This window comes from Pinus tabuliformis, chromosome 4_1 (genome assembly GCF_031772625.1).
Source record: "Pinus tabuliformis cultivar Carrire ecotype Pingquan chromosome 4_1, CPIR1, whole genome shotgun sequence".
Lineage (NCBI taxonomy): Eukaryota > Viridiplantae > Streptophyta > Pinopsida > Pinales > Pinaceae > Pinus > Pinus tabuliformis.
Genome location: NC_142303.1, coordinates 462,515,298 through 462,527,368, shown reverse-complemented (window position 1 = coordinate 462,527,368; position 12,071 = coordinate 462,515,298). Strand labels below are relative to the sequence as shown.

The 12,071-nt window shown below is 36.4% G+C and overlaps 1 pseudogene; it reads left to right on the top strand.

Annotated features, from left to right (window-relative positions):
* The first annotated feature begins 1,009 nt into the window (after positions 1-1,009).
* LOC149176420 (putative eukaryotic translation initiation factor 5-2) lies at positions 1,010-2,127 on the top strand (annotated as a pseudogene).
* The last annotated feature ends 9,944 nt before the right edge of the window (positions 2,128-12,071 follow it).

Here is a 12,071-nt window from a genome sequence, read left to right as displayed (position 1 = left end):
TCTTTTATGAGAGTGGCCGTTATTAGAATCGAAAGCATTTAGGTAGTGTCATCTACTTTCATTATTTCCCTTTGCTACCATGTGTTCCTAGTTCTTTGTGTACCATGAATGATGAGACCTCTCTTCATTAGCACACCCATAATATCATGTGGGTGTAGTATAGAAGGGTTGGTTTGTGCTTGCAGGAACTACACCTTATTTGCCACCATCATGTAAATGGGAGGGGTTGCATGGTTTTATATTAGCTCCTCCCCTTCTCTTGTAACATCCCTCTCTTGACCTAAAGTTAATTTGTAAACTAAATGAATGTTGGTGATGGCATTGTATTTCCTATGTTGGCATGGATGTCACTATTTGCAACTAAAATGTTGGATGAATCCAAGAATGATGTATATGTAATAAAAATGTTGACAATTGGAACATGGGAGCATTGATATAGGCTATGATACCACTAGTGAGAGAAAACATTGAGGGCATTTCAAGAGTTGTCTTTCCAAATCCTTGTTATAAATTTTGATTTAAACTTGAGTATTTTTCTTGCTACCCAAGAATTTAATAACTGATATAGGCTATGATATCACTAGTGAGAGAAAACATTGAGGGCATTTCAAGAGTTGTCTTTCCAAGTCCTTTTTATAAATTTTGATTTAAATTTGAGTCTTTTTCTTGCTACCAAGAATTTAATAACTGATTTTGAAAGACTTGGTAATTAGGATAGTTTCCCTCATAAATATGGAAGTTGGGGTGGTAATGACCATAGTGCTTTAGAATTTAATTGAAGGAATAGGTTGGCTACATTATTTGTTTTTTGTAGTTGATGCATGGATTGTCTATTATAATAAAGTAAATATGGGATTGTACCACAAAAAATTGCATCGATTATGGATAGATATAGAAGGGGTATATGCCCATGGAGAGGAGACATGGGTTCCTAAGTAGTTAAATTCATGAATAAGATGTTGTTAATCCTCATTGGAATGATTACTAAAAAACTTTCTATGTTTATACTATGTTTTGGGTGCCCAAATATGCGAAAGAAGGTGCCCACTGTGGATTGGACATTGTTGGTATGTTTTAGGATCTCTAAAAATGATTTTTTCATGGTTATTACTCACCAAAGAACTTTGGAACTTAGTTGAGTAGTGGGGGTCATGACTTGAAGCACATTGGGCTAGTAAGATAAGAAATGGAAAATAAATCACCAAGGGGTCTATAGAGTAGTGAATGGATAGAGTAGAGGCATCTAAGATTGGTCAAGACCCTAGGCTCAACACAAATAGTTCTTTAATGTTTTTGTTTTTGTGAAGGAGAGTTACCTTCACCCAACCTATTTTTTTATGTATTGACATTTTCCCCTCCTTGTATCATAGCCTTGTTAGGGGGTGGCATGTTTTGACTTTATATCTATATATATATATATATATATATATATATATATATATATATATTGTTTCCATGTTGGATGAGTTTAGCAGATTACAATGGCAGTAACATTACTCATATGAAGGTTGTCAGAAGATCATTTCAAAAAACACAATGGTTGAGCCCTAGAGAAAGCATGTTGATGAGAATGGTAAGAAATCCATAGAAATTATGTCAGAGAAGTGATGATAAGGAGGAAGAGAGTGATGTTGATGAGAAAAACTTGAAGACGATTAAAGGGCTATGCATTCACGTTAAGCTTCTTGTTGATTTTAATAATTTCCTTCAAAGGGGAAAGTATCCTAATCAATTGGCGGAGTACATAAAATCTCTCGGTGATTCTCCTCAAGAAGTGATGACTACATTTTTTGAGGCCCTTTTTAAGGTTGTTGGTAAGGGATTTTCCAATAGGTTGCAAAGAGAACGATTTACTTGTCCAAAGGTCTTCAGAATGAAGATTCCAAGTTGTTATTGTTGAATGCAATTGATGCTTTTTGCAATTATGACAGTGCAGATGCAATCAAGGAGGTTGCTTTGGCTCTGAAAGTTTTATATGATGATGAAATATTAGAAGAAGATGTTATTTTCCAGTGGTATGATAATCATACTTTGGGTGCCCAAGGCAATAACTCTTCAATGTGGAAAAATGTTAAGCCATTTATTGAGTGCCTCAGAAGTATTGAATTTGAATTCGAAGAGGATTAGTTAGCAAACTAAATATGGTTGACCATTTTAAGTTGTGTCACTGAAGAGATTAGCATAGTGTTTCCAAATTGTTGATACTTTTATATCTTGAAGTTGCCTATCTACACTATGCATCCAAGTTGAATGGAGGTATTTTTTGTGAACAATCAATTTCCACCAGGCTTTTCCATCTGAGATCAGTCACCAAAGGATTTTCACCCCCAATCACCTAATTCAATATCTGTAACGATTTTTTTTTAAATTATGTTGGGTTACATATATATGTGTATTGATTACAATTTTGTAATATAGGAGGGTTCATCCCTACGAATTGCCTCTTTTGTGCATCTTCCCAACATTTTTGGAGTGTCTATATGTTGATCACTCTTATCATCAATATCTTTGAAACCTCCATGATATGGCTCCATTGAAGCAAAATTTCCCTCTTATTCCTTCATGATGGCTCCTTCTATGCGACATATTCTTTCTTCTACGCTACTCTTTCCTTTGCTACTGTCTTACGACGTTTCCTTTGCAACATGAGGTGCAATTGCTAGTTTAAAACGTTTGAAACTTCCGATTTTTAAAAAAGTCTTTCTGAATTTCAATTTTTTTCATAATTTTAATTTTCGAACCACATAAAATGATTTCATGGACAATAAGGTCACACATGATAGTTGGTTTAGTTTTGATAGCATTATATTTAGTTTTAATGACTATCTTTAAATATAATTTAGTTTTTATTAGAAAATGTTTAATTAATAATTTTTTTAACATAGTTCAGTAATAGCATGCAAATATATATATATATATATATATATATATATATATATATATATATATATATATATATATCTTATTAGTCCTTGCCAATAAAAAATTTGAGCAATCTATTTGTATATTGATTACTATTAGTTTAGCATTGACAATGCACGTTATAATGTTTAATTTTGAAAAAACAAATATTTATTTTTCAATATTATTGAAAAAATAATTTTCAAACATTTGACCAAACCATAACAAGGTTTTATTGTAGTCTTTACATAACACAATGCCATGTGGATAACTCTCATATTTTCTTGAAATAATTTATTGATGCAATTGCAATATTTGTGCCATTTATTTTAGATATTTGTGCATAGATCTTTCATTGTTAAGTTTCATAGGAAAAGCACCCAAAATTAAAGTCCTTAAAAAAGTTCATACTCATGTAAATAGCATATTCCTATCAATTACTATCCACCATAATTTAAGCAAGTATTTGTATAAAAATGAACAAAGACAAAATGTAAATAAAGATACTTAATAAGAGTTAGTGTCCACCATTATTTATGTATCCTTCTTAATAAGTAATGTAAAAATGTAAATGTGTTGACTTACTAGTGGTTACTACGCTCCAAAATTTATGTAAATCTTTGTCTCTTATTATTAGATAATTAAAATTTTCACTTCATATATTAATTTGCAATTTTTCTAAAAACATAATTTATAATTGGAGTGGAAGATTATGCTACCCTGCAACACTTATTTTATTTTATTTTATTTGAAATATGATTTATTTCAATTTCTTGGCTAAAGAGAAAATTTACAAGAAACAAAACCATCTTACGTCTTATATACATGACCATTAAGACTATGTGGCTCTATATCCACATATAATATGTTTTTTTGTAATATTGATCAGAAAAGTGTATATTTTATGTTCACCCACATTTATATGATATCGAGTATTTTTTATTGTTAATGATTATTTTTTTTTGCTAAAGCAAGAGTGTTTTCCGTTTCTCATTCAAAGGTTTAAAAAATTTACAAAACTATGTTACAAGTCCCGGACATAGTCAACGGGCATAGCTGGGGAACGCCAAACCCTAAACAACGGGCTGCAATCCTTAAAACAGACAACCCACTAAAAAACAAACTCCCGTACACAAAAGGAGAATAGACTCAAAGCACATAATAAATCGGGTCCGCCCTGGGGGCCTAAACCCGTGCAACTAAGATATCTGCCATTCAGGAGCCAACACGTAGAACTCGAAAAGCACGAAGGATAACTCCTGGAAATAGCTCGACGTATTAGAGTCGTTGATCTTCCCTCCCTTGATCCGACGGCTGAGGAGAATATCGCACGGAGAAGAAGCATGAGGATAACCTGCCCGATATGGGCAGTATTCTCTCTCCGCCCACTGCCACATGTTGATTGATGAGTGGCATCGGAGGCAAACCTTGTAAAACCACTTTTGGGCTCGGTTGCGCGCGATAAACCAGAAAACCGCTTGACCTCTAATTCCTTTGTGAACGAAAACCACTTGCACTTCACCGCCTGCCATCCAAAAGAGAGCCTTCAATACATCGCAAACGGGAGCAGAGGCTAGATGAGCCCTGGTCCACCATCCTCTTCCCTGCCCAACTTGAGAAAAAGCTCATTGTCAGTGCTAGCCAAACTGTAGCATTCTTCTCTCAAATTCCTTGCAAGCATCATTTCCCAATTGTAAAAACTGTATTCACTCTTGCAGAGCACCCCTTCATTTGCCAGTCGGTCTGCTACTTTGTTGGCATTTCTGTGCACATGAGCAAAACTTGGGGTTCTCAGGATTCTCAGATGTGATTGAATGCGCCAATAAACCTGCAATAGTCTCCAGTGGTGCGAGATATTCTCCGGGTCTGAGCCATTAGCTATTCTTTTTATGGAATTGATTGTTAATTCAGAATCAGCTTCTATTATGGAGTTCTTCATGTTGAGATTTCTCAGAATCTCTAAGCCTTGTTTTATGGCCATTAGTTCCACCATGTTGTTGGTCGCATTCCCTAAATTGCTATGGAAAATGACTATTAAATTCCCCTTGTCATCTTTGATGGCACCTCCATACCCTACTTCCCCTGGGTTACCTTTCGAGGCTCCATCTGTATTTAATTTTAAGTACCCAAGGGGGGGGGGGGGGGGGGGGAGCAGGGGGGATGCCAGAAGTCCTGCCTCATAGTAGCGTGAGATGGAATCTGGATTGAGCCCTAAGGGACCATCTTCTGTAGGCCCAAAAGAAGAAGAATTCGAGCGTCCTGATGAGAAGGCTGATTCTCAGTAGGGTGCTTCTGAAAAGTATTAACAGTCTCTTTGAGCTGCCTGAGGAGCTGATTTATGATGATTTGGGGCGGGCTGGATTTGTTCTTGAAAATTCTATTATTGCGTTCTTTCTAGACGTCCTAGATAAGGAAGCCTGGGATCAGGGTCTAGGTTAAGTTGATAGTCTCTTTCTCTGAGAGTTTTTTCCTCCAATTCTTTAAGGTTTTGGAGATGTCGTTTTCATCTCTGTCAGTTTGTCTAAAGATACAGGCTGCCCGGTTCCATAGGGTAGAGATGAAAGTGCAGATGCTGAGAAGGTGATCCCTCGTTTCTTCTTGGATACCACATAACTAGCATCTGGAAGGTCCTGCAAAACCTTTCTTTCTGAGATTTTCCCAAGTCAATATCTTTTTGTGATGAACCATCCACATAAATAGCTTGATTTTCATCCATTGAGGGTGCTTCCATAGGCCCTTCCAAGTGTTGTCCGAGTTTGAAAAATTGTATCCAGTGACCACTTATTTGGCTTCTTTGAGGTTGAAATTTCCCTCACTACTTCTTCCCCATCTAAGTTGATCTGGGGACGACGAGATCAAAATTTTCCTTTTTTCCAGGATTTTGGCAAGAGTTTTTGCCTGGGTCTTCAGAGGAGATTCTTCACTATTAATTGGTATTTTCCAAGTTCTCCACTCGCTACTATTTCTAGTTTTATCCCAAAAGTCACTTACCTTTTTTATTCCTTTGTTGACAGTTTCCTCTCTGAGAATGTCCAGTCCTTCTCTACTTAAGTTGGATTCCTGCTGTCAGTTATCCTCCCAAAACCAGGTAAGGTTTCCATTCCCAATCTCCCAAAAGTTGTGATGCTGAACTAAAGCTCTATTCTCCCAAGCATTATTCCAAATGTGGGAATCCCTGATGTGCCATGTCATTCTTATCAAGTCCCCCTCACTCCAGTTTTTTGCATATTTCTCCTTCCAGAGCTTGGACCAAGGGCTGCTAGATTCCTTCAGCCATCTCCACCAAAGTTTGCCCCCAAAACTTTTTTAAGAGTTTCCGGGTCATGGAGACCAAGCTCCCATGAGGCTTGGGCATGCAAAGTTTGTCCCAAGCTACCAGCGCCCATTTCTTCTTTTCCTCTCCTTTTCCCCATAGAAAGTCTCTTTGCATGTTCCGGATTTGTTGGGAAACTCTGCCAGGGATAGGAAGGGCTGAAAACATATAAATTGGAAGAGACTACAAGATCCCCGTTGTGAGAATGAGCCTGCCAACAAGGTTTAAGGATCTACTTGTCCACTTGCAGATTTTGTCCTTTAGTTTATTGATCAAAGTTTCCCATACCTCCTTGCTCTGAGGTTTGTTAGTGAGAGGTATTCCCAGATATTTGGAGGGGAGTTGGTCTCTCTGAAATCCGAGAATTCTAGAGAGGTTTCTCTGAATTGCAATATTTGTATTAAAAAAAACACTTTAGATTTTGAGAGACTTACCTTTGTACCAGCCGCTAATGCAAAATCCTGCAGGATTTGTTTGTAGGCTTTGGCTTCTTTGACCGTTGGTATGCCTTGTAGCATAGTGTCATCTACAAATTGCTGATGAGTTAACGTGTTCCCTTCCTGGGTAAGCTTGAGACCTTGGATTGTACCCTCCCTTTTGGCAGAAGTGATTGCTTTTCCTAATCCTTCCATTATGAGAATAAATAGAAATGGTGAAAGCGGATCTCCTTGCTTGAGGCCTCTTGAGGGCCGAAAGGTTTTGGAGGGAGAGCCATTGAGGAGGATGGAAAAGCTGGCTGAAGTTACCAAAGCCATAACACATCTTATCCAATTATGGTCAAAGCTATAAGAAATTAGAACTTCTTTGATATATAACTAGCTCAATTTGTCATAGGCTTTCACTAGGTCTAGTTGAATGATCATCCCTGCTTGCTTATTATTCTTGAGAGAGTGGACTATTTCATGTGCTTGAATGATGTTGTTAAGAATTTGCCTTCCTTCCACATAACTAGTTTGCTCCTCCGAAACGAGTGTTGGTAGGAGGGGCTTTAGTCTGTTTGCAATAACTTTGGAGATGATTTTGTATATCACATTACAAAGGGTTATGGGCCTGAACCTGTCTGAAGTCATTGCCTTATCCTGTTTAGGAATGAGGGCAATGAAAGAGGTATTTAGCGCTTTTAGGATTGTTTTTGAAATCCTTGAGTCCTCCACCACTTCCAGAATATCCTTTTTGACTATTTCCTAGCTTGCTTTGAAGAAGTCTACGTTAAAACCGTCCAGTCCAGGCACTTTCCCATTGTGCATCTCATTTATTACTTCTTTTACCTCTTCTTCTGATACTGGTCTGTTGAGATTGAAATTATCTTCCCTGGACACCAGTTTTGGAATATGCTTCGTAAATTTTCTGATAGCTAGCGATCTATTTGAGATAGGCTCCTCTGTTATTTTTTGAAAATGTTGTACCAGAACGGACTCCATATCTTTGTGTGTGTTGAGCTCTCTTCCTAGCGGATCTATGAGCTTTGTGATCCGATTATGGGCCCGGTGTTCCATGGTAGATTTGTGAAAAAACCTTGTGTTTCTTTCTCCTTCTTTGAGCCATTGTACTCTTGATTTCTGCTTCCAGAAGATTTCCTCCTGCTGACATCTGGTGTCCCATTCCTGTTGTAGTGAGGCTGCTTGCAAATTCTTGTCCTCAATGAAGCCTTCCTTAATAAGAGTTTGGTTAATATTTTGAAGCTTTTGTTCCACTTCTCTTTTGACTTTAAAAATGTTTCCAAACTCACTTTTGTTCCAATCTTTGAGTTTAGTCTTGATGTGCTTGAGTCTTTGTTGCAGCATGAACATTTTTGTGCCTTGAACCGATAAATCTTCCATCCACCACTTATCAATATTGGATATGAAATTAGGGTGAGTAAGCCAAACATTTTCAAACCTGAAGGGTCTGTTCCTTGGAGTGCCAATAAAAGAAGCTTCTAGTTGAATTGACCAGTGGTCGGACCCTCCAAAAGGTAGGATAAAAGCATTCAAGTTAGTCCCCGAGAGAAAGAGGTTCTTCGAGATTAGGAATCTATCTAGTTTTGAAGCAACCTGTGATGCTCCTCCCCTCTTATTGTTCCAGGTGAAGATCCCATTTGCTGTTTCTAAGTCCACTAGCTTCAAATTGATGAGGAAGTTCTGAAAGGCAATAGAATCCTTGCCCATTATTCTAGTGCCTCCTTTTTTTTCTGTAAGAGATTTGATCATGTTGAAATCTCCACCCAAAATCCAGGGTATTGCTGGGTGTCTCTGTCTAAGCTCCTCCAGTGAGGTGAGAAGCTTGAGTTTATCGTCAGGATTTTGAGGACCATAGACATTAGTAACCATATAAATATCCTTGTCACCTAAAGGTTGGATAACCATTGAAAGATAGTTCCTAGATGCTTCCGCATCCAAAATGTCAAATTTCTGGGGATTCCAGAGAGTGAGAATCCCTCCCGCTATATTATTGGCTTTTACTTCTAGGTATTCATACTTACTGAGCCATTTGCTATGTATCTTTCGGACTTTATCTATTGAACATTTTGTTTCCTGTATGAACACCATATCTGGGTTTTCTTCTTTTATTCTGCTGCTGAGATTCCTCTGCTTTCTTTTACTTCCTAGACCCCTGATATTCCAAGTTGTGAGCTTCATGATGATGGGTTTTTGAATGAGTAACTGGTAAGATCTTTCATCTTACCTGAGTTGATCATGAGCTTTCCACACTCTATTAGCAGTTCATTTTGACTCTTTTTACCTCTTTTCCTGCCTGGGTTCTTAGCTGAGTGTCCTGATATTTCCTCCATTGATTTGACCCCTCCCTGGTCCTTGCTTTCATGGCTTCTTTTGTTTCCTGAGGTTTTTATCTGAGATCGCCAGAGGAAAAGTTGTTGTACTCTGTCAAACTCCTCTTGTGGTAGGGAGTCTATCCCTTTGCTGGTTCCCTGGTTTAAGAATTTCTCTAGATCAATATTCTCCCTCTCAAGAATTTCATGTAGTTCTTGGTCCTTAGTCCCAACTTCACTAGGGGTCATCTCTTGATCCCTGCTTTGTTCCATGCTGTTTGGTATGGCTTCCTGTAGTTTGTTGTTATCCTGTATTATTTCCATGTTGTCTTCATGTCTTCCTTTTCTGTCTCTTTAGGATGATTGTCCAGAGTAATATCTTTTCCACTCTTCCCCCCTTCTTCTTCTAAAATTTCAAAACTATTGCGACTTGCTACTTTGTTATCACTCTGTTTTTTCTGATACCTTCTTCCTCCGCCTTTCCCTCTGCCTCCTATCTTGGTGAATCCTTCAGGATCTTTGTGTATGTTGGTCCTCGGATTCTCCTCCTGCTTGTTTTGTGGGCAATCTTTGAAAAGGTGTTCGTGTTCATGACATTTCCGGCATCTAAAAGGGACATGTTCATAGTCCACCGCCTGTACCCATTCCTCATCATACACTTCTAAGACCACTTCATCTGAGAGTGCTCCCGATAAATCCATTTCCACACATATTCGTGCGAAGGAAGTATATTTCCCTCTCAGAGTTGCCTCTGAAATTTTTAGAAAATGTCCTAATTTATTTCCTATAGCTTTCAAGGATTCAGGCAACCAATAATCTAGAGGTAGGGAGTAAAGTCTTATCCATACCAGGACCGAAGTGAATGTCTCCCGCTCCGGGACAAAGTTCATTACCCAAGGTCGCATATAGAGTCCTGCAGCAGCATAGAAATAAGGTCCTCCTTCGAAAACTCTATCTTTATCCTCTAGGCTATTGAAAACCACTGTGAAGAAGCCCTTGGACCCTAGATGTAGAGTTATATCCCCCTTTGGTTTCCAGTTGTTTCTAATCCAAGTATACAGATTCTTCTCTGTGGGCCATAAGCCCATAAACTTATAGATAATAGCATATGTCGTCATGTGATCTTTGTGCTCCTGTAGTGCAGGATCATTCAGAACCACCCTAGGTTTGGTGGCAGTCTTGGGCTTACAGGATCCTCCTGTCAAGTTGTACCCTTTTTTTCCTGATTACTGTCCTCTGGAATCTTCTCCCTTCTGACTGTCTCGTGAGTTTCTTCCTGAACATCATCTTTGCTGCTTTCCGGTTCTGTTGAGTCTATATTTTTTTCCTTTCTCCTAGGGTCTCCTGAAACCATTCGAACTCGTTTCTCTACTTTTATTCGAAACAACATTGCTATAAGAGGGAGTGGAACTCCCTCCTCTTAGCACCTCCATGGTTCTCAGCTCGCTCCTCCTATTGCTTCCTGCTCGGAACCCTAACAATTTCCTTCTCTTCACTCCGGCTTTGCAAAAAGGACTTATTGTTAATGATTATATAATATATTAATATTTAATTTTTTATTAAATTTATTATAAAATTATAAACCAGTCTAGATTCATCTTAATTACAGATTTACCAAGTTCGCATAGATGAAATCTCTTTTCACTTTTAAATAGGTTTGCATCTCAAGATATTTGATCCCTCTCCACCTCTGGTAGATTCGGAGTTAAGATGGATCTAGGCTGGTTTTATTTCCCCCTTTAAATAGGATGTATTCCATATGAATACCATGGGTTCTCATAACCTAGACCTCAAAAGAGTTTACCTTAATTACTAAACAAAATTAATAATAATAATAATGTAGATTTTTTTTTGTTAGGAGTTATTTTCATTTTACTATATGGTTATTTTTATTTTTATTTTATTTTACTTTGACTAAGTACTAGTATACTAGGTAAAATCTCCACCATACTAGGTTGGAGGGTGTTTCTCAGCACAAAAAATATAAATTTATAATAAAACGATTCTCTCTCTCTCTCTCTATATATATATATGATTTTTTGGTTGGAATCCTACCATACAAATTCTAGCCATATTGTGATTTCTTGTTGTTTAAAACCAGCATAGATCCATCTTAATCACGAATCTAGCAAGAGCTTAGAGGGATCAAATCTCTTGAGGTGCAAACCTCTTTTAGATTGGAAAACTTGAATAAAATGTTTGCACATGACACTTTTGATCCATTTAGAAGCTGACTAGATTTGTAATATATATATATATATATATAATTTTTGAATTTATAAACTGGATTCAGTGCTTTCAAAATTTATTTGGAAACATGGATAGTGTACACTTCACAACTTAAACTTGCAATTTGAACACATCTTTTCTCTATTGCAAACAAAATTGACCAAAAAAATATACTTAAAAAAAGCCATTATGTAAAATAGTGAAATTACATAAAATGTTTTAATGATAAATTTTTCAAAAATAACTTTATATAGTGCATATATAGTTTTCTTTAATCATATATAATATATCATATATTTTTTGAATGCTACATATTAATTTGATATTAAGAATTAACTGAATTATATATCTCATTCTAGTTGAATTTTTTTAATTTTAATTATTCTTCTTATATTGAAATATTTTATTATTGTCAACACAAATATTTTTTCATTTACATTCTCTTCATATACATATTCATGAATTTGAGATTGAAATAAATTAGTGAACCTACATATTTAAAAACTTTAATCAAGTCATGTACTAAAATATTTTTAAAAAGTTTATTTAAGCCACATATTGGAATATTTTTTATACAACTTTCTCATGCTCAAATGTGAAAATAAAAAGTTTTTATTTTTATTTTTGCTTTTTTATACTTTTACTTACTTTATTTCATATGGACATCTAAATTATTGATTTATAATTTAGAGAGTAAAAAATGTATCTTCATTTTAGTTTTTTTATTGTAACGGATATTTTTTATTATTATTTTTTTAAAGGGATACATGTCAACTCTAGGTTGAACAAGGACATACACATCTCCCTCATACTTCATACTGACTAGAGAATGAACCTCTCAGCGCAATAATTTTTAAATGCAGAAATAGATTCCATACC